We start from the raw sequence: 24,609 nt of genomic DNA on the forward strand, positions 1-24,609 counted from the left end.
CTTTTTTCCCCCTTTTAACTTGAATTTTATTGGATTAATTTATTCTATTTGATCTCATCTATGGGTTTAGTGGTTGCTTAGTGTTTGCAATATGCCTCCTCAATGTAAAAATGTATAAGCCTGACAACAGCGTTCTTTCATTTTCCTCCTTTCATTTGTCCTTCATGCTATTTTTGTTGTATATTATTCTCTATGTATTAATAAACCCCATAATAAATTGATATTGTTTTAAGCAGTTAAGTTTCTTTTAAAGACACTTAAAATGTGGGAAAATTTATCATTCGTGATGATCTTCATTTATTTATGTAAATCTAGGTGTCCCTCTGTGTTAACTTGAAGAACTTTTTAAACATTCCCCATAGAATTAATCTGCTGGCATAAAATTCTCTCAGCATTTGTTGTCTGAAAATTTTTCATCTCACCTTAATTTTTGAAGAATTTTTTTTTGCTGGATATAGAATTCTAGGTTATTAGATTTTCCTCACAACTACTTTACAATTATGCTCCATTATCTTCTGACTTGCATAATTTATGATAAGACATCTTCAATAATTCTTATTCTTGATTTGCATTTGATGTGTCCTTTTTCTCTGTGGTAATTCTAATCTTTGTTCCTCAGTATTTCATATCTTTTAATCTCCTGGTCCTTTTACATTATTTTTCCTTTGTCACTGTTTTTTTTAATCCATTTAATTATGATGTCCCTTGATGTGGTTTTCTATAAATCCGTGGATTTATAGTTTTCATCACATTTGGAAAAATTTGGCCATTATTTCTTCAAATAGTTTTCTGCTGCTTGACTTTTTCTTCTATGACACAAACTATATGTATCTTGTACATTGGTATTATTCCATAGGTCACTGAGGCAATGTTCTTTTTAGCTCTCTATTCTGTTCCATTGATCTATTTGCCAATTCTTTTACCAATATCACACTGGCTTGATTATTATAGCTTTACAGTAAGTCTTGAAGTCAGGTAGTGTCAGTGCTCCAACTTTTTCCTTCTCCTTCAATGTTATGTTGGCTATTTTGGGTCTTTTGCCTCTACATACAAACTTTAGAATAATTTTGTCAGTATCCGCTAAATAACTTGATGAGATTTTTATTGGGATTGCTTTGAATCTATAGATCAAGTTGAGAAGAACTGACATCTTGATAATAATGAGTCTTCTTATCCATGAACATGGAATATCTCTCCATTTATTTAGTTCTTTGTTGATGGATCTGTTTTTAGTGACTGATCTTTCTCCTAGTTATGGAATGCATTTATCTGTCTTTGGCATGTCTAGTTATAATTTGACTTTGTGAATGTTACATTGAAGAGTGTCTAGATTGGCTTGTCTTCCATTAAAGAGCTTTGTTCCGTCAGGCAGTTAGATTATTTGTGGATTCATATGAGCCCTTCATGGTGTGATTTAAACATTTTTTTAAGAGAGTACAGAGCTAGAATAGCCTTCTTTCTAGGATTGTTCAGCCTTGCTTCTACAGTATGAAATTTGGGGGAATTCACTCATTACTCTGGGGCATCACAATGAAGTATCCATTCTGGCCGGTTGAAGCTTGAACATCTCTTTATCCACTGTGAGATTTGAGTCTACTTCACCTTATTACTCTGTGATTCTTATTTGTTCATCCCTGTAGTTTCACCCTATATAAGGGTTGCTTATTACTCAGCAATAACTCCAGAGGATACTTAAGCAGATTTCTAGATTTTTATTTCTCTACATTGTTCTCTTTTCCAGAGTTCTACATGCACTTCCAGATGCCTCTGTCTCCTTGAATTTTGGTCTCTATCTCCTCCATACAGCAAGATCACTAGGCCCTGTTTATTTGCCCTTCCCTGCACCCATGGTTCAAAAACTGTCCCTATGCATTTAGCCAAGGAAGTTGTAGCACTTATTTCGTTTATTTCCCTTCTCTCATGTATCACATTCCAGGATTTCCTAGTGTTCAATGTATGAATACAGTCTGTTAATATTTTTGCCTAGTTGTATAGTTGTTTATGGTGGTTCTTTATACTGTGTTATGGCCAGGAATGGAATAAAGCCCCTTAGCTCCCCCCACCCTTTTTTTTTGGCCATGCCACACGGCTTTGCAGGATCTTATATTCCTGACCAGGGGTTGAACCTGGGCCCTGGAGTGAAAGCACTGAGTTCTAACCACAGGACTGCTGGAGAATTCCCTGGATTTTAAATTTTGGTAAAGTAAACTATGGTTGAATATGTTCATGAGACAGTTTGAATTTTCCACTTTCTAGATCTCATATAAAACACTGAATTTTGCATTTATGTCATGTCAGATAGCTAATAACCTATAGTCTTTATCTTTTCCAAAGCCACACAGAAATTTCATCCTTAGAAGAGAATAAAGGGGACATTTCAGTTAATCCTTGTATGGTGCCTGATGACCTTTTATGAAATTCTTTTGTTTTATTAACAGCTTATATTTGAACGTCTGTAGCAGTGTGGAACTCTGTCCTCCCAAAGGAATCTTATCCCATGATAAGACAGTTCTGTTACAAAAAACCTTCTTATGTTGGCTTAAATTCTTTCTTCTTGTTCTTTCCAATATCTGATTCATATGCCAGCCACTGAGAGGAGGAATAATCCAGAATTTATTTATTTTTTTAAATCACTCATCTCCCACCTGCTTCCAAATCAGATTTGAGGCAGTCTATTCAGAAGACACGCATGGCAAATGTGTGATGCATACCAACGTCTCTCAAGTCCCCTAGGCATACCCTATTCTAAATTAAGCATTCCTTGTCCCTCAATTATTTCTCATATGATTAGGGATTAGTTCCCTTATAAGAAAAGACACAAGAAAGTAGAATGGTGGTTTCCAGAGCCTGGGGGAAGCGGGAAAAGGAGAGATGTTATTCAATGTTTATAGAGTTTCAGTTTTGCAGGATAAAAAAGTTTTTGAGAACAGTTATACTGCTATACTGTACACTTAAAAATAGTTAAGATGTAAACATTATGTTTTTCACCAAAAAATTTTTTAAGTGACAATAGATGCATGTAATAAAGGCAGTTGATACAGTAAGCAAAAATGGAGGTCTCTTCCTGATCTTATAACAATGTTTTCATACTTTTGGCTTCATTGCTAGATCTTCTCATCAATGAATACATCAAATCCAACCTTGTTTCAGAGCTCTGTTGAGTGGGATACTGGGGGCAAAAAAGGAATTTGGACTATAGTAGGGGCTCCAAGAATGAAGCTATAGTTTAGCCATCAGTCTGAGAGAACTAGGTCTGCAGAACCAAAAATGCAAACTCTACTGTTGCTACTATAGTGGCCAGCGATTTAGAGGTTTTTACATTGGATTAAAAACACCTTGACTTGAACTTGGAAGTGTAAAATCTGAAGTGTGGGCCAGCTGGCTGGAGATCTAAGGAGAGCTGATGGTTCAATTCCAGTCTGAACAAAGGCAGCTTGGAGACCCAGGAAAGTTGCAATTTCTCTCCAAAGGCAGTCTGCTGGAGAAGTCTCTCTTGCTTAATCGTATTTTTGCCTGTGTGTGTGTGTGTGTGTGTGTGTGTCTGTGTGTGCGTTTATACAATTATTAAAGTAAAGGTTAGTTTACATTTATAGTTATTACAAAATATTGGCTAAATTCCCTGTGTTGTATAATACATCCTTGAGCCTATCTTATACCCAATAGTTTGTACCTCCCATTTCCCCCCCCCATATTGTCCCCCACCCCAAACCGGTAACTACTAGTCTGTTCTCTATATCTGTGAGTCTGCTTCTTTTTTGTTTTACTCAGTAGTTTGTTGTATTTTTTAGATTCCACATATAAGTGATATCATATGGTATTATTCTTTCTCTGACTTTTTTCACTTAGCATAGTGCCCTCCAAGTCCATCCATGTTGCGGCAAATGGCAAAATTTTATTCTTTTTTATGGATGAGTAGTTTTCCATTTTACATATATATATATGTACCTATATATATGTATATATAGGTACATATATATATATACCACTCTTTATCCATTCATCTGTTGATGGACCCTTAGGTGGTTTCCACATCTTGGCAATTGTAAATAATGCTGCTATGAACATTGGAGTATGTGTTATCTTTTTGAATTAGTGTTTTTGGGGTTTTTTTCAGATATTTACCCAGGAGTGGACTTGGTGGGTTATATGGTAGTTCTATTTTTAGTTTTCTGAGAAATCTCCATATTGTTTTCCACAGTGGCAGCACCAATTTACATTCCCACCAACAGTGTAGGAGGGTTCCCTTTTCTCTGCATCCTCACCAACATTTGCTATTTGTATTCTTTTTGATGATAGCCATTCTGACAGGTGGGACGTGATATCTCATTGTGGTTTTGATCCCCATTTCCCTGATGATTAGCGATGTTGAGCATCTTTTCATGTGCCTGTTGGCTATCTGCATGTCCTCTTTGGAAAAATATCTATTCAGTTCTTCTGCCCGTTTTTTAATTGGGTTCTGTGTTTCTTGATGTTGAGTTGCATGAGCTCTTTATATCTGTTGGATGTTAATCCCTTATTGGTCATATCATTTGCAAATATTTTCTCCCATTCAGTAAGTTGTATTTTCATCAATCTTTTTATTCGATTCAGGCCTTCAGCTTATTGGAAGAGGCCCACCCATATTATGGAGGGTAATCTGTTTATTCAGAATTCAGCAATTTCAATGTTAATCTCCTCCCAAAACACCCTCCAAATTAACACATAAAATGAATCATCACAGATGTTTACCAGAGACACGGCAAGGGCTAGCAGTAGTGAAGTGTCAAAACTTCAAAAGACTCCACTGAGATTTAAGTGAAAGGACAAGTCCTGTAGAAAACTAGGGGAAGAACATTCCAAGAAGAGAAACTGGTGAGTACAGAGGGCTATGGTTAGGAGAGTATTTCTCTAAGGAACAGGGGAGACCAGCATGGCTGCGGCAGCAAGGGCAGAGGAGAGAGGAGCAGGAGCTGAGGCCAGAGCAGCAACGCGAAGTCAGATGCAGACCACTGAAGGCACACGGGGTTTTAAGCTAGATGACACAGCAGCCGTTCCATGGTATGAGCAGAGGGATAACATGAGCTAATTTTAGAATATGCTTTTATTGATACTATTTCGATTCAATAGGCCTAAATGGTAGAAAGGCAGGCACTATTTCAGACATGTCTCAGATGTCATTTGAACTGGAGTTCAAAGCATTTAAGTGAATGATTGAAAGTCACAAAGCTGGCAAGTGACAGAGCCAGATCTGATTCTCTTTTCCCTCATGTGACATGCTGACCTCCAGGTCACTCTGCCCTTCCTATGGCCTACAGGGTCTCCAGGTCACTATTTGGTGATTTACAGTCATGATTACTGAAGCCACAATTTAGCCTTCTTAGAAAGAAGAGTCACATTAATCCAAAGATGAAAAGATCCAATTCCTCTTGCCTTTCTTGTGAACTCAGGACTAGGATTTGTCCTACAGTGACAGACGCCACTCCCACCTTCTACTAATGCTTTTGCTTCAAAATGTCAGCTTATTCATTCTCCCAGATTTCAATCTACTCAGTGATATAAGGAGACATGTTTTTTTCCCCTTTCCTCCAGTCAGGAAGCTAAGAGATATTTCCCTGGATGATGCTTTTATAATATTCAACAGCAGCTCCCTGGAGAGAAAGGATCTTAAACAAGATATTCAATTTGAGATTAGTTAAGTGGTTATTTGGCTGAAAGGGATTTGACAAACAAGAAGTACTTCTGTATCTTCGGGTGAAGGAAATATTCAGTTGGATTTAATTAGCAGTGGGATTTTTCGGGCACCTCTCCTTTACGAACCTTCAAGCATTGAAAGGGTAATTAAAATTTCTGCAGGTTAATAATCACAATAAAGTTTCATTTAAAAATGAGAATTCTAAGCTCAAATGCAAAACACTGGTATAGGATTCCCAAGAGTATTTCCTCCAAGATCATAGTTAATATACAGACTGTAGTCACGCATCTTATTAACATTTGTGGTCTTGATCAATTTGCTTTAAAATCACACAGCTTTCAGATCTGGTAACTTTAGGCTCGGAAGAACATACATTGTGAATAAATGTTGGCACTGAGTTTCTTCAAAACTCTCCAGTAAGCACATTATCCTCTGGCACAGAAGAAGTGCTTACAGATTAGAAGAGAGACTTTGTATTGTCTTTGTTGGTTTTTTTCGCTGGAGGGGTGGCAGCTCAGGATCAAGGGCACTGCTGACCAAAATCACAATGACAGTGAGAGATACGAGGGTTCTGGCAGAGGGAGGTAGTGGTTTAGCTAGTATTTTACTCTGAAGTCTCATTTTACATATTCTAAGTGTGGGAGGACCTGATTCTCCTCCTTCCTTCGTCCCTTTATTCCTCACTGGGCTTGAAGATGGCTTTAAGCACGACATACCAAAATTCTACTACAAGAGGTGACAGATGTTAGAAAATAAGAAGTTTGCTTGTATTTTTATGTACTTCATCCATGAAGATGTGAGTGTTAAAGGCAGAAGATTTGTAATGGAAAAATGTAGCTGCTGTGAGGTCCTAGAGGATGAGGAAGGAGGGAGAAGACTAAGGGAAAGTGAACTCCAGGTGGCCCTGTGCACTCCAGGTGCCCAGGGAACACTCACACAATGTGGCACAAAGGGTGAAGCCAAAGAAGATTTCCTCTGGCCTCTGGATACGATGAGGATTTCTGAAAGCTTTCTGAGAGGATGTCTTCCCTTCCCACGTTTGTGGAAGCATAAGTGTAAGTTACCATGTCTGCTTCCAAAAAATGTTCAAAAAATGCCTTATACACCTATTCATCTTTCAGTCCTCCAGTGATGTCCTGCAACCAGCGCATACAGACTCATGAGAACCAATTGTTAAATTTTTAGGAATGTTGGGGGCAATTGTTAAATCACTGATAGTTGTAAATGGCTATGATGGAAAGTATTACACCACGAAATGCAGCAATGCTACAAATCAGTCCCCATCCCAGACAGCCAGGTTTTAAACCTTTTTCAGCACACCACTGAAGTTTTCTACTCACTACTCAACACTATATCATGTGATTTTTGCTTCACTTTCCATCCCACTTATTACCATTAGAGGTCACAGATGGCATCCTTTCCAAATACAGTTATCCCCACAATCCACATTCTTCCTGACCTCTCAGCATTTGACAGTGTCAGTGGAGTCCACCTTCCCTTTCCTCCCACAATACTGCTATCTCATGGGTCCCAGGAGATTTCAAACTCTCTTTTAGGTCAGTTTCAACAGTTCTGTTTCTTCCCTCCTTCCCTCAATGTCACTATTTCTCCTGCGTTGGAACTGAGCCTTCTTCACTCTTTCTCCCTCAGGCCAACCCATTCACTGTCTGCTTTATCATATTGTGCAGTGCAGACGAGGGCCATGCCAACCCCTACTTCCCAGACTCATGGTTCAGTTCCAGGTTAGTATTTTACCAGCCTGCTAGTGTTAGCACGTGGTAGGCCCCACAGTATCATAAACTCATCCTTTCCAAAAGCAAACTCATTATCTCTCATCTTTCCTCAGCTCTTGCTCTGACTTCCTTATGTTTGCCAGTGACATCATTAGAACAGTTCTCTCTACCCTGTCTGATGATCACAGGGAATTTATAAATAAGAAATTTTAAAAGAATCTTTGTTTTTCCTTCCTTATTGTTTACTTCTAATTTATAGCACATCTTCCTAAAATACTTCTTCCTAATGTATCTCACATATGTTGCCCCTAAGAGTCCTCTTTCATCACACTGCTTTAGCTAAAACCTGCTTGTTTGATCCTCTTCACCATTGCACTAGACTTCTAATTTGTTGTCCTGAATACCTATTGATATGGGAGGTACCAGGTGAAAAGCAGAAAATCGCAAAAACGTTCAGATGCTAATCTAGGTTGGTTTTACTTAAATTCTTTGCCATCTCTCCCTTCAAGAAGTGGAGACTAATTACCCTCCCCTTGAGTGTAGGCTGGACTTAGCTGACCCAATTCTAATAAATAGAATAGAGCAGAATGTGACAGTGTGAGCCTTCAGAAGCTAAGTCATTAAAAGCACCAGGCTTCCTCCTCTCTCCCTTGCCTTTGGATCATTCACTCCAGGGGAAGCCAGCTGCGATGCCATGAGGATGTCAGGCAGCCCTGTAGAGACGAATACGTGCTGAGAATCTAAGGATTTCTGTGAGTGCCATGAGACCGAGCTATCTTTGTCGGTCCTCCAGCCCACTCCTGTGATTACAGTCTTGGTCAACGGCTTGACTGCCACCCGCTACGGAACCCTGAGTCAGGATCATCTCGCTAACTTAATCCTGGATACTTGCCCCTTGGAAACTGTGAGATAAAAAATGCTCAGGGGCTTCCCTGGTGGAGCAGTGGTTGAGAGTCCGCCTGTTGATGCAGGGGACACGGGTTCGTGCCCCGGTCCGGAAAGATCCCACATGCCGCGGAGCAGCTGGGCCTGTGGGCCATGGCCGCTGGGCCTGCGCGTCTGGAACCTGTGCTCCGCGGTGGAGAGGCCACAACAGTGAGAGGCCTGCGTACCACACACACACACACACAAATTAAATAAATAAATAAATAAAAATTTAAAATGTTCATTGTTTTAAACTGGTAATTTTGGGGTCATGTCTTAGGCAGCAACAGATAACTAATATAGACCATCTTTCACCTTGCTCCAAGGTCAGCTTTAAAGGGGGAGTTCTGATGATGCCATGTCAGTGCTAAAAAAATTTCCAAAGGCTTTGGAAATAAACTCTCCACTAGATAAAGTCCTGTCTTTTTAGTCTGGTATTCAAGGCACTCTACAATATATCACCAGGCATCTCTTCAGCTTTATACCCAGACACTATCTATTACAGTTTATGTTGAGCCAGTTGAGAATGTTATCCATTCTCATGTATAATATGCTGTGCTTTCTATCCCATTCCTATTCTTAGAAAGGAATGTTGTGGCTTTGTTATGGTGAGCACAGAGACTTTTAGCTTACCATCTTTCAAACCCTCTTCCTTAAAGAAATCCAGACATTAATGCTTCTCTTAAGTACAGCAGAAGGAAGATGAGGATTAGAATATACTTCAGGTCACCTGGTTTTTCTGCAGTTAAAGACGGTTTTGTTTGGTCAGGGGTGTGACTCTGTCCTCTTTTCTCCGCTCTTAGCCTCTGTTGCCTTTGGCTTGGGCCCAGTCCCTGCAAGATTGCTGCTTTCTGGAGCTCCCTGTCTGAATTTTTACCCCTCTGCCTCCTGCTAGCTCATGACATTTATTCCAATCTCCTTAATATTAGAGAAGTGCTCTGTTCCCAGTTTGATCATAGATATGAGTATCTTTTGTCTTCAGTTAGCCATTTTCTAATTCTATGGCTCCTCCACTTAGCCTTATAATTAAATTCATTTCAGCATCTTGGTTTCTTAGAAAGCAAAATACCAAACACACACCCCCCTCCTTCTCAGAGGGTCACCCAGCCATCTCCACCCTGTCTGGAGGGCCATGAAGCAGTAGTGGGTGGCCCCTCCAGTCCTCTGAATGTTTCTTACCATATGTGGAGCCATACCTTTGTGGAGTTGATGACAGGATGATTTCATGCATCGTGTGCCCAGAAAAATTTCTCTCTACTCCTTTTCTTTCTCTTTTCTTCTCTTTTTCCTTGTTCTTGCTTTCAATTTTTTCATCTTTATTCTCTGTCTTTTCCTTTTCTCTACACTTAAGCGCTATTCTTCATGCTTTCGCCCTGTGGATAATGTGCTTGTGTAAAAACAGTCAATATTTTAAATTTTAGTGAAAAAAACCAAACAAACTCTAGTTCAGTCCTCATGTATCAGCAGCTGCTGTAGGAAGGGCAGACTTTTGATTTCTCCTGCCTGATGCCTCTGAGTTCACAATGGGGACGTCTCAAGTCCTGATGTACACTGTCCATTTAAATTATCTTAATTTATTTATAAGAATGAATTAAAACCTATTTTTGCTCAAATGTCCCATGAGAACAGAGTGGTCAGGCATGAGTCAGCCATCTGATATGCCCTTAAAGTGGGTAGTGACTTGTAAATACTTCTAACCTCCTTAGGTGCCAAACTGCACTAGTTTTATATCTGGAAGAACCAAAAAGAAAGGTCGCATTTGCTTCTACAAGACTGTCATATATTTGTCATATATTTCTTAGACAGTGACCACCTACCAACATTCCTACATGGAGACGTCCCACTGGCCATCTAGAAAGGGATATGAGAAATTGGAAGGACAATATCTTCTACAGGATAAATCTGAGTCTCAAAGAAATAAATGACTTGACCAGGACACTAAGAGAGAAAGAAGAATCGAAGGGACAGGTCAGTAACCTAACTGTCAGACTAGCGCATATTCTGGGGACTTACACTGATGCCAAGTGGTAATTAATGACTGTCCGTTTGGCTATAGTGCCCAGTTGTTTGGCCAAACACAGTCTCAAAGTCTCTGTGAAAATATTTTTTAGATGTGATGAATATTTAAATCGGTAGACTGTGAGTACAGCAGATTATAATGCCATAATGTGCGTGCTCTTCATCTGATAAACTGAAAGCATTTAGAAAAGAGACTGAGCTTCCCAGTGGAGGAAGGAATCGTGCCTCCAGATTGCCTTATGAATCAAGATTGTAACATCTACTCATGAGAATTTCCAGCCTGCTGGTCTGTTCTGCGGATTTCAGACTTGCCAGCTGCCATTACCACGAGTTATTTAAAATAAATCTATGAATCTATCCTATTTGTTCTGTTTCTCTGGAACCTTAACTAATATGAGACGAACTGCAATTAAGCCATGCTTATCAGCTGATACCTCAAATAACCAGATACAGGAACATTTGTACCATTGTACCGTACTATTATTCCTAACTGCTGCTAGAATTCCTGTCTAGCATTTACTGAGTACTTAGTACACATCAGACTCTGCACTAAGTATGTTCCATAGATCATGGTTTTAAGCTATACGTTAACCATGTGATGTTGCTGTATATTTTATTTTATGCAGCTGGATTTAGGGAGAAAAAGGGTAAAGAAAATAGAGGAGTGGGAAAGAAAGGTTAACACTTGCCTATGCCCACACAATCAGTAAGAGGAAAATCCAGGACATTGACCCAGATCTAACTCCAAAAGTCACATTCATACCAGTACACTGATCTTAAGTACAGGAAAATCCACTAGTAACTTGTGAATTGAGGCTCTGGTATTAGGGGCTCCAAGTTCACCAACAGAAATACAGTTTAGTAATCCTATTCACCAGCATTACTAGGGCAGTTCCTAAGTAGCTGACCCTGCTGAGAAATGGGTTAAACCTGAACTTAAAAACTAAGGCTGATCAGTCATTATCAAAAGCCAATCTATAAATAAACCTCCAGATTTGCTGGTTTCTTTAGAATAATTGAAATATAGAAGGTTTACACTCCATTTAGTTTATTTACATGGCATCCTTGGGCATTAGGAATACACATAAGAGAAGTTTTCTTATTTTCATTTTAAAGTAAGAGAACCATACCTCTTTAAATGCCAAATTCTTTTAAAATAATTATCAATGAATTTTTCTAAAATAAACTACATTTGCCACCCCCTTCCCTCGAAAAAGAGACTGAACATAACTCAAACGCATCTTCTGACATAGGATGACCATTACTACCATACCTTTTTGTTCATAGAAACACCTTCCAGACCTAGTGATGGATGAAGCTTTTTTTTTTTTCCCTGCACTAAAGAGAACTGGATGTCTGGGATTTTATATTCTTGTCTACTTCTTATAATGTTTCAATTGCCTTATACCATCTGCTGGTACCCCTCACCACTGCCTTCAGTGCATCTTTATTGTCTCTTGTATGCAAGGTATTTAAATCAGAAATCATTATCTTTGCCAAGACCCTCTTTTTCAAATAGCATTCAGGCCCTAAATTTCATATTAATGTTTAACTTCTCCTTATCTCTTGTTTCTCATGTTTAACTTATTGCAGAATTAGATTGAATCTACTTCCTATGAATTCTTAGGTGACTTACTAATACACATAATTCTCAGACAAGATTTATTCAAGTGTAAGTGTTCTCCTCCCTTTCTCTAAACTGTCTTTTAAACGAGATACTGTGGAATGCAGAATCAAGTGAAGGGATCGAGATGTGGTCAGAGATTGGATTTAAGCTTCAATCTAAATCGATTTTCATAATAAAGACCCCTGGGTGTTGGGTACCTGCAGGAATGGAGAAGAAAGAAAAAGTAAAGGAGTTGCTAGTGGCTGTAAGAAAAATTGGGACATGTAAAAAGGGTTGCTAGGGTTACGATTCACATGCCCAATAATATTCTTTGGAAAATGAAAATAAAGGCTAGAATTTCTTTTTTTTTTTTAATTACTAGTTGATGACTAGACTGCTTCTTCAAAGTTACCCACCTCAGAGACTGTCCTGTGACTTAGTAGCTATTCAGATTGTGTTTGTTGAATAAATGACTGAGTAAATGACTAAACGCATGCTTTTTCATGGATTGAGGGCCATTCTACACCCTCAAATCCTGGGTTTTTGGCAGTCATTTTTCTCACTTCTCCTACATCCTTTTTTATTCATTTCAAGGGTCTTGTCTGTGTTCTTCAAGGGTGGGGATGAGGGAATTTATCACAGATAAAAGAACAGAGGCTAACAATGTGGTACAGAAAAGAGGATTTAATCTGGATGCAGAAGTCTTTGCTCTGCTCTAACTTGCTAGGTGTCCATGAGAAAATACCTCAGTCAAAGGAGGTGATTGGCTAAGTCAACACTCTAGCATGAGGCCCAGTACCTAATCAGCGCTTAAGAAATACTCAGAATGATTTCTTATTTCCCCCCCCACACACCCCCAGCTTTAAAATTCTGAGTCTATAATTCTAGGAAAGCAGTTTTGGCAAATTTGATTCTTAATAGAGACATCCCCTGAGCACAGAAAATTTGGACTCAGGCTGAGATACTTTCTGCCTGTGCTTCCCTCGAGAGGATGGATGGCAGTCCCATTTGTAATGCCTAGAAAATCATGCAGAGTGGACCACTATAATATACCTAATAAACCATCTGGCATTGCTTTTGTTTTTCCCAGAAACTGCCTACCACACATTATACCAAAAAGAGTGCGTCTGCATATATACAGACCACACAAACCTGCTTGTTCACTGAAAAGTTTTCCCTGCAAAAGAGGTCAAGGTGAGTTGGTTATATGTACACTGGCTTTATTTGTTGTCTCCTAAAACTATACAGAGCTGGGACCTGTATCAGTGCTGATGCCAAAGGAACAGAAATAGTGTGGAGAAAGTGGGGTGAAAGAAAGTGCAGACAAAATCTATTTGAGTCTGATAACTAATGGGCAGTTACTCTCAATTGGCTCTTTCTTCCTGTCACTTTCTAAGAGACTGTCCAAGAAGCTCTGAGATGATCAGATGATCCATTCCCAGAGGAATGGGAAGTGGAACCCACATTGTCCTAGAACCAGTGCTTCCAGGATTGAAGACTATATTAGGAGTCACCAGCTCACTTCCTCAGTCTGGGAGAAGTTGGGATGCTTTTAATTGTGGGTCCAATGTGCTTGGGAGTATTGTACCAAGTCCCAGTTATTCTCTTCTCTCCATCATATGGCTCAGACCTAGGTGTTTGGCCTTTTCTTCAGTTTTTTGCATGGACTCCAGACCCCTACTCTGTCCTGCTAACAATCCCACTTAAACTGAAGCCAGACGCCCTGATTTGTTTCTGCCATCCCCTGTCCTGCAGGGTCAGCCCTTACTGACCTCCCAACCCCAGGAGCCTCAGGAGAGCCTTATTCATAAGAAACTGATACTGATGATTGAGGACATCCAGGGGCTGCCTGGATTATGGACACAAGACTGACTTCTGGGGGAGTTGAGGAAGATGGCGGAAGAGTAAGATGCGGAGATCATCTTCCTCCCCACAGATACATCAGAAATACATCTACACATGGAACTGCTCCTATACAGCACCCACTGAACATTGGCAGAAGACCTCAGACCTCCCAAAACGCAAGAAACTCCCCACCTACCTGGGTAGGGCAAAAGAAAAAAGAAAAAACAGAGACAAAAGAATAGGGATGGGACCTTCACCTGTACACCAGGGAGCTGCACTGGAGGAAACGTTTCCACACACTAGGAAGCCCCTTCGCGGGCGGAGACTAAGGGTGGCGGAGGGGGGAAGCTTCGGGGCCGCGGAGGACAGCACAGCAACAGGGGTGCGGAGGGCAAAGAGGAGAGATTCCCGACCAACACTCACCAGCCCGAGAGGCTTGTCTGCTCCCCACCGGGGCGGGCGGAGGCTGGGAGCTGAGGCCTCGGCTTCGGTCAGAGAGCAGGGAGATGACTGGTGGCGTGAACACAGCTGGCCGGGAGGTAGTCCGGGGAAGAGCCTGGACCTGCCGAAGAGGCAAGAGACTTTTTCTTCCCTCTTTGTTTCCTGGTGCTCGAGGAGAGGGGATTAAGAGCGCTGCTTAAAGGAGCTCCAGAGACGGGCGCAAGCCGCGGCTAAAAGCGCGGACCCCAAAGACGGGCATAAGACGCTAAGGCTGCTGCTGCCGCCACCAAGGGGCCTGTGTGCGAGCACAGGTCACTATCCACACCCCGCTTCCGGGGAGCCTGTGCAGCCCGCCACTGCCAGGGTCCCGGGATCCAGGGACAACTTCCCCGGGAGAACGCACGGCGCGCCTCACGCTGGTGCAACGTCACGCCGGCCTCTGGCGCCGCAGGCCCGCCCCGCACTCCGTGCCCCTCCCTCCCCCCAGCCTGAGTGAGCCAGAGGCCCCGAATCAGCGGCTCCTTTAACCCTGTCCTGTCTGAGCGAAGAACAGACGCCCTCAGGCGACCTACACGCAGAGGAGGGGCCAAACCCAAAGCTGAGCCCCGGGAGCTGTGAGAACAAAGAAGAGAAAGGGAAACCTCTCCCAGCAGCCTCAGGAGCAGCGGATTAAAGCTCCACAATCAATTTGATGTACCCTGCATCTGTGGAATACATGAATAGACAACGAATCATCCCAAACTGAGGAGGTGGACTCTGAGAGGAATAGATTATGATTTTTTCCCCCTTTTCCTCTTTTTGTGAGTGTATGTGTATGCTTCTGTGTGAGATTTAGTCTTTATAGCTTTGCTTTCACCATTTGTCCTAGGGTTCTGTCCGTCCGTATTTTTTTTTTTTTTACTTAAAAAAATTTTTTTCTGTAATAATTATTTTTTGTATCTTTTATTTGATAGAACTTTACGTTTATCTTACTTTATTTATTTATCCTCTTTCGTTTCTTTCTATTTTTCTTCCCTTTTATTCTGAGCCGTGTGGAGTGAAAGGCTCTTGGTGCTCCAGCCAGGAGTCAATGCTGTACCTCCGAGGTGCGAGAGCTAAGTTCAGGACACTGGTCCACATGAGACCATCCCACGCTCCAAGTAATATCAAATGGCAAAAATCTCCCAGAGATCTCCTCTCAAGACCAGACACGCCAGCTTCAACTCAATACCAGCAAGGTTACAGTGCTGGACACCCTATGCCAAACAACTAGCAAGACAGGAACACAACACCATCCATTAGCAGAGAGGCTGGCCTAAAATCTATAATAAGGCCACAGACAACCACCGAAATCACACCACCAGACGTGAGACCTGCTGCCCACCAGAAAAGACAAGATACAGCCTCATCCACCAGAACACATGCACTAGTCCCCTCCACCAGGAAGCCTACACAACCCACCTGAACCACCTTAGCCACTGGGACAGAGCACCAAAAACAACGGGAACTCACGAACCTTGCAGCCTGCATAATAAGTGAGACCCCAACCACTAGTAAGAATAAGAAAAATGAGGAAGACAGATATAAACACAGCAGCATGAAGAGCAAGGTAAAAACCTCACCAGACCTAAACAATGATAGAGGTAAAGAGGCAGTCTAGCCTGGAAATAAGAATTCAGAATAATGATAGCAAAGAATGATCTCAAAATCTTGATAATAGATAGAATAGATCAAAATGCAAGAAATCACTTAACAAAGGACCTGAGAAGAAACTAAAGAGGAAACAGTAAACGGAGTGATACAATACACAACAAATTAAATTAAAAATACTCTATCCAATGGGATGTCATCAACCAGAATAACTGAGGCAGAGATATGGTATAAGTTGGACCTGGGAAAGCATAAGAAGTAGTGGAAATAACTACTGCAGAGCAGTAATAAAGAAAAAGAATGAAAAGAACTTGAGGAACACGTCTCTATGAGACCCTCTGTGAGAACATTAAATGCCACCCAACAATTCGAATTATATGGGGTCCCAGAAGAAGAAGAGAAAAGAAAGGGACTGAGAAAATATTTGAAGAGATTATAGTTGAAAACTTCCCTAATATGGTAAAGGAATAGTTAATCAAGTCCAGGAAGCACAGAGAGTCCCATACAGGGTAAATCCAAGGAGAAACACGGCAAGACACATATTAATCAAACTATCAAAAATTAAATACAAAGAAAACATATTAAAAAGCAGCAAGAGAAATACAACAAATAACACACAAGGGAATCCCCATAAGGTTAACAGCTGATCTCTCAGCAGAAACCCTACAAAGCCAGAAGGGAGTGGTAGGACATATTTAAAGTGTATGAAGGAGAAAAACCTACAACCAAGATTACTCTACCCAGCAAGGATCTACATTCAGATTTGATGGAGAAATTAAAACGTTTACAGACAAGCAAAAGCTGAGAGAGTTCAGCAGCCACCAAACCAGCTTTACAACAACTGGTAAAGGAACTTCTCTAGGCAAGAAACACAAAAGAAGGAAAAGAACTACAATAACAAACCCAAAACAATTAACAAAATGGAAATAGGAACATACAATATCTATAATTACTTTAAATGTAAACGGATTAAATGCTCCTACCAAAAGACACAGACTGGCTGATGGATACAAAAACAAGACCCATATATATGCCTGTCTACAAGAGACCCACTTCAGACCTTGGGACACATACAGAGTGAAAGTGATGGGGATGGAAAAAGATATTCATGCAAATGGAAATCAAAAGAAAGCTGGAATAGCAATTCTCATATCAGGCAAAGTAGAACTTTAAAATAAAAGACTATTAGAAGAGACAAAAAGTGACACTACAGTAATGATCAAGGGATCTGATCCAAGAAAGAAGATATAACAATTGTAAATATTTATGCACGCAACATAGGAGCACCTCAATACATAAGGCAAATACTACAGCCATAAAAGGGGAAATCAACAGTAACACAATCATAGTAGGGGACTTTAACACCCCACTTTCACCAATTGAACAGATCATCCATAATGAAGAATAAATAAGGAAACACAAGCTTTAAATGTTACATTAAGCAAGATGGACTTAATTGACATTTATAGGACATTCATCCAAAAACAACAAAATACACATTTTTCTCAAGTGTTCATGGAACGTTCTCCAGGATACATCATATCTTGGGGTCACAAATCAGGCCTTGGTAAATTGAAGAAAATTGAAATCGTATCAAGTATCTTTTCCGACCACAACACTATGAGACTAGATATCAATTACAGGAAAAGATCTGTAAAAAATACAAACACATGGAGGCTAAACCATACACTACTTAATAACGAAGTGATCACTGAAGAAATCAAAAAATACCGAGAAACGATGACAATGGAGACACGACGACCCAAAACCTATGGGATGCAGCTAAAAGCAGTTCTAAGAGGGAAACTTACAGCAATACAATCCTACCTTAAGAACAGGAAAACATCTCAAATAAACAACCTAACCTTGCACCTAAAGCAATTAGAGAAAGAAGAACCAAAAAAAACCCCTAAGTTAGCAGAAGGAAAGAAATCATAAACATCAGAGCAGAAATAAATGAAAAAGACAATGAAGGAAACAATAGCAAAGATCAATAAAACTAAAAGCTGGTTCTTTGAGAAGATAAACAAAATCGATAAACCATTAGCCAGACTCATCAAGAAAAAAAAGGAGGGAGAAGACTCAAATCAATAGAATTAGAAATGAAAAAGGAGAAGTAACAACTGACACTGCAGAAATACAAAGGATCATGAGAGATTACTACAAGCAACTCTATGCCAATAAAATGGACAACCTGGAAGAAAGGGACAAATTCTTAGAAATGCACAACCTGCCGAGACTGAACGCAGGAAGAAATAGAAATATATGAACAGACCAATCACAAGCACTGAAGTTGAAACTGTGATTAAAAATCTTCCAACAAACAAAAGCCCAGGACCAGATTGGTTTCACAGGTGAATTCTATCAAACATTTAGAGAAGAGCTAAAACCTATCCTTCTCAACCTTCTTCCAAAATATAGCAGAGGGAGGAACACTTCCAATTTATTCTACGAGGCCACCATGCAGCCTGATACCAAAAGCAGACAAAGATGTCACAAAGAAGAAAACACGACAGGGGCCAATATCCACTTGATGAACATAGGATGCAAAAAATCCTCAACATATCACTGAGCTGAAACAGAATCAAAAGCACATTCGAGGATCAATACAACCCATGATCAAGTGGGGTTCATCCCAAGAAGGCGAAGGATTCTGTCGATTATATGCAAAATCAATCAACGTGAGATACACTATGAGTAAAAAATTGAAGGAGGGGGACGAAAACCGATATGACAGTCGATTCAGTAGATGCAGAGAAGCTTTTGACAAATTCAACACCCATTTATGATAAAATCCCTGCAGAAAGTAGCGCATTAGAGGGAACTTTCCCTCAACATAATAAAGGCCATATAGACAAAACCCACAGCCAACATCATCCTCAATGGTGAAAAACTGAAACCATTTCCACTAAGATCAGGCACAAGACAAGGTTGCCCTCTCTCACCACTATAAACATAGTTTTTGGAAGTTTTAGCCACAGCAATCAGAGAAGAAAAAGAAATAAAAGGAATCCAAATCAGAAAAGAAGTAAAGTGCCACTGTTTGCAGATGACATGATACTATACATAGAGAATCCTAAGATGCTACCAGAAAACTACAGAAGCTAATCGATGAATTTGGTAAAGTAGCAGCATACAAAAATTAATGCACAGAAAATCTCTGGCATTCCTATACACTAATGATGAAAAATCTGAAAATGAAATTAAGCAAACACTCCCATTTACCATTGCAACACAAGAGGAATAACATATCTAGGAATAAACCTACCTAAGGAGACAAAAAGACCTTATGCAGAAAATTATAAACACACTGATGAAACAATTAAAGATGATACAAATAGATGAGATATATACAACGTTCTTGGATTGGAAGAATCAAGATTGTGAAAATGACTCTACTATCCAAAGCAATCTACAGATTCAATGCAATCTCTATCACACTACCACTGGCATATTTTCACAGACCTAGAACAAAAAATTTCACAATTTGTATGGAAACACAAAAGACCCCGAACAGACAAAGCAATCTTGAGAACGAAAAATGGAGCTGGAGGAATCAGACTCTCTGACTTCAGACTATACTACAAAGCTACAGTAATCAAGACAATATGATACTGGCACAAAAAACAGAAATATAGATCAATGGAACAGGATAGAAAGCCCAGAGATAATCCCACACACATATGGTCCACCTTATCTTTGATAAAGGAGGCAAGAATATACAGTGGAGAAAAGACAGCCTCTTCAATAAGTGGTTCTGGGAAACTGAACAGGTACATGTAAAAGTATGAAGTTATAACCCTCCCTACACACAAACTAAACTCAAAGTGATTAAAGACCTAAATGTAAGGCCAGACACTATCAAACTCTTAGAGGAAAACATAGGCAGAACACTATATGACATAAATCACAGCAAGATTTTTGGACCCACCTCCCAGAGAAAGGGAAATAAAAACAAAAATAAACAAATAGGACCTAATGAAACGTAAAAGCTTTGCACAACAAAGGAAACCATAAACAAGACCAAAAGACAACCCTCAGAATGGGAGAAAACATTTGCAAATGAAGCAACTGACAAAGGATTACTCTCCAAGATTTACAAGCAGCTCATGCAGCTCAATAACAAAAAAACAAACAACCTAATCCAAAAACAGGCCGAAGACCTAAATAGACAGTTCTCCAAAGAAGATATACAGATTGCCAACAAACCACATGAAAGAATGCTCAACATCTTTAATCATTAGAGAAATGCAAATCAAAACTACAATGAGATATCATCTCACACCAGTCAGAATGGCCATCATCAAAAAATCTTGAAACAATAAATGCTGGAGAGGGTGTTGGAGAAAAGGGAACCCTCTTGCACTGTTGGTTGGAATGTTAAATTGATACAGCCCCTATGGAGAACAGTATGGAGGTTTCCTTAAAAAACTACAAATAGAACTACCATACAACCCAGCAATCCCACTACTGGGCATATACCCTGAGAAAACCAAAATTCAAAAAGAGTCATGTACCAAATGTTCATTGCAGCTCTATTTACAATAGCCAGGACATGGAAGCAACCTAAGTGTCCATCATTGGATGAATGGATAAAGAAGATATGGCACATATATACAATGGAATATTACTCAGCCATAAAAGAAACAAAATTGAGATATTTGTAGTGAGGTGGATGGACCTAGAGTCTGTCATACAGAGTGAAGTAAGTCAGAAAGAGAAAAACAAATACCGTATGCCAACATGTATATATGGAATCTAAGAAAAAAAAAACAAAGATCATGAAGAATCTATGGGTAAGACGGGAATAAAGACACAGACCTCCTAGAGAATGGACTTGAGGATATGCGGAGGGGGGAAGGGTATAGCTGGGAGAAAGTGAGAGAGTGGCATGGACATATATACACTACCAAATGTAAAACAGATAGGTAGTGGGAAGCAGCCGCATAGCACAGGGAGATCCAGCTCGGTGGTTTTTGACCACCTGGATGGGTGGGATAGGGAGGGTGGGAGGGAGGGAGACGCAAGAGGGAAGAGATTTGGGAACATATGTATATGTATAACTGATTCACTTTGTTATAAAGCAGAAACTAACACACCATTGTAAAGCAATTATACTCCAATAAAGATGTTAAAAAAGAAAAAGCACTAGGATGCTATTACAGGGTTGGGCGGGCCCGGTCGGGGGAGAGGTTTGTGGGTGAGCCTTGGGTCCCCCGCACGCTGAGGAGGACGGATGATGATGGGCTTCCTCTCATGGGGTCAGACATAGACCTGGCTAAGGGGCCAGCTATTCAACAGAAAAGAATGGTGGCATTTCTAAACCAATTATTGGTGTACACTGTACAGTTACTCAACCCCCCTTTCTACAGTTTGTGAGGAGAAACTGGCAGACCTTTCTCTTCGTATCCAGCAAATTGAAACAACTCTCAATATTTTAGGTGCAAAGTTGTCATCTATCCCTGGGCTAGATGATGTCATATTTGAAGTATCTCCTGTAAGTGTCACTAGGATCACAAATGAAACACTTTCTGAAACCACTTCAGAGCAATCACGGAACAGTTTACAAGACTCTGGACCATGGGAAAGTGAAGTAACACCAGAAAATATCTTAACTGTAGCCAAGGACATAAGATACACCAGATATCTCAAAATGGTTCAAGTGGGTGTTCCAGTGATGGCAATAAGAAACAAAATGATATCGGAAGGACTAGACCCAGATCTTCCTGAGAGGCCAGATGCCCCAGTGCCTGATGTAGAAGGTGAAAAAAAATACAGAAGAAAGTTCAGACAGCGAATCTTCTTTTAGTGACTAAGCTTAATTTTGATAACAATTACATATACATGTGTTGGTGCACATTTACATTCTATAAGAAAGAGAGCCTGAACTTTAACTCTTAGTCATAAAAGCATCAAATGGCTACATATCCACCACCAAGCTTCCTCTGTGAAAAAAAAAAATAAATAAAGCATTTATAATTAAAAACAATAAAAAGACTGACTTCTGATATAATCACTGATTGGAATCTTTAGGTTACACGTTTAACCTATGGGATTGGGCCCAAACACAATCTAGATTTTTTATGCCTCTTTAGATACTACATTAAATTCAAGAAGCAGCCACTCACCTGTGTCAGTCCTGCCTCACCAGTCCTTTCCAGGCTTGCTTTCTTCTTCCTTCCCACTTAAGTTCATGATGCATCATGGACTGAGCAGGACATCCCAAACCAAGCAGTATTTTCCTATTTGCAATAATACTGTGGACTCTCATCAAAAACAAAAACAAAAAGACGCTTGGTCAAGTGTGCTTGTATATAACAGAACCACAAGGCTTCATTCTGTGTTATTACTTTTCACACCATGGGCCAAAGTGAGGATGGAAGATCTTGCCCTGCAATGAGGGCACTGGGAAGAAACTTCATTCAGAGGCATGAGAATCAGTAAGGAAGCTGATCTCCAATGGACTGAGCCATGTCTGTATCTACAGTTTACATGCAGCCCTCTGAGTGCTGTATGAGCTGCTGGGTTTCAGATTACTCCGTGCTGGTATTTGGAAAACACTTCCTCTATATCCACTTGTTTAACAAAGTTAGTAGCAAATATCAGTTCTTTCCTCTGGGAGGGGCTTAGGTGGCCTAACTTCCCCATGTACCACGTCAAGTAGGGTGAAAATAGTAGGTTACACTATTTGTGTAACTCAGTAGTAAGGGCTGAGGCAGGATTTGTTGTGTGCTTTCAAAAGAATGATAACTCTTTTCCTTGTGTAAACTCTTTCCCACAACTATATTTGCAGTAGGGAACTGCAGGAACGTGCAATTTTTCTGTTTTAAAACCATCTCCTATTTGTGGCTTACCTGGAGGAGGGCTGGAGGGGAGGGTGGTAGAGTGGAAAGAGGAGTGGTCATATCCATTAGGAGTCCTGGGTTGAAATTCTGACTTGACTACCCTACTGGCTATGGTGACCTCGGACATGGGACTTAACCTTCCCAGACCAAGGTTTCTGCATGATTTAATGAACATACTACCTTGAGGTATTTACATGTTTTAAATCATTTATTCCTTATAACACAGCAGATGTACCATCCATCACCACCTGTGTCTCCTCTCCTTTTGTAGCTCACTGTCCCCTACTTGTATCAAATGCTTCCCATCCTCTTATCCCACAGCTCGAACTCCCTTGTAACATGTTGCATACAGTTAAGAGGCTAAAAAGAAGAAACAATACTTACAAGACATTTGAAAATACATCTAGCAATTGGGAATGCTATAGTAGGTAGACCAAATAACGTTCTGATTGTTTCTCTGCCATATTAAAAAAAAAATTTTTTTCAATAGTTACCTATGTGCACACATCTGAATAATGTACGTATTTATATTTATACTGTAAAATTTTATTAATCATGTGTATGTGTGTATACTTGTACAATACATATAAACACAGTTAGCAAACTTATACAGTTTAAAAATTTTAAACATTTGAAATTTTGTGAATTAAATTGCAGGTACCATAATAGCAAAATGTTTTCATCTCAATATAAATATAAATTGATAAAAATGAGATGAAAATTGTCTTGCTCTAGAGAAGCTACCTTTAATTTACTAAAGATATTTAAGTATATACCATCAACAATTTTGAACTTTTCTATGAACTTGACATATATTAAACATAGAACTATTCATAATTATATAATTAGCATAATAAACAAACATATTTTAGATTTACTCCATAGCATATTTCGTTTTAAAATAGCATTTTTTTCTGACCATACATGTTCATTTTAGAAAAAATATAGAAAATATCCAAATATGAGAATTTTTAAAAACCTGACATTTTACAAGCTAGAAGTAACCAGTGTTACTATATTTTAATCTCTCAGTCTGTCCCTATTTATTTTCTGTAAGAATTATTTTCATACTATGTGAAGTCTTAAATTCTGCTTTCTCTTGGCATCACATGAGACTTTTCTCAGGCCATTAAATATTCCTTAGAAAAATAGTTTTACTGGAAGCACTCTACTTTATCATATAGATAAATATAGATATATTATGATTAACTAATAAATTTATACTGTTTACTGAATTCTTTCCAATGTTTACATTGGCAAGAAGCTTTTATCAATATACATGCATCTACTGAAATATCTTAGTATTGTTCATAGAGTGGCTTCATTATCTAGATAAATTAAGCTTATTTTAAATATTTTAAAGCTTTCTTTACTGGTTCACTTTTCATGGAATACCTTATAAATACCCTTCATACCTTTTCATACTGTCATCTTCTTTAACAAAGAGTTTTGGCCACAGTTGAACATTCTTTGGGCCAAAGTCGTATTTCTAAACGTCATTTGTTGTGGTTGGTGGAAATTGAATGATGCTCTAAGGTTTGTAGAGTGAGGTGGCTGCCAGTCTCCACTGCAGAAGTCCTCAGGCTAATGATGATGGTGAGGAAGGGGAGGATTGGTACTATTTTCTTATCTTTTACCTCTGCTATCAAGTGAGACTTCTTTCTTCTACCAGTACGTCCGAACTACTTGGGCTCACGGGCCCAGCCGCTCCGCGGCATGTGGGATCTTCCCGTACCGGGGCACGAACCCGTGTCCCCTGCATCAGCAGGCGGACTCTCAACCACTGCGCCACCAGGGAGGCCCTCAAACTACTTTTAAACTAACATTTGAATTACTGTCAGTTCTGCTATAAAACTTTTTTTGAAGATGTAAATATTTTTTCTAATGTGATTGATA

At 39.7% G+C, this 24,609-nt stretch overlaps 1 pseudogene; it reads left to right on the forward strand.

Annotated features, from left to right (window-relative positions):
* The window catches only part of LOC116741325, a 131,969-nt pseudogene extending 110,285 nt beyond the window's left edge, over positions 1-21,684 (forward strand).
* The last annotated feature ends 2,925 nt before the right edge of the window (positions 21,685-24,609 follow it).

The sequence above is a fragment of the Phocoena sinus genome, chromosome 16 (assembly GCF_008692025.1).
Source record: "Phocoena sinus isolate mPhoSin1 chromosome 16, mPhoSin1.pri, whole genome shotgun sequence".
NCBI classification, from domain to species: Eukaryota; Metazoa; Chordata; class Mammalia; order Artiodactyla; family Phocoenidae; genus Phocoena; species Phocoena sinus.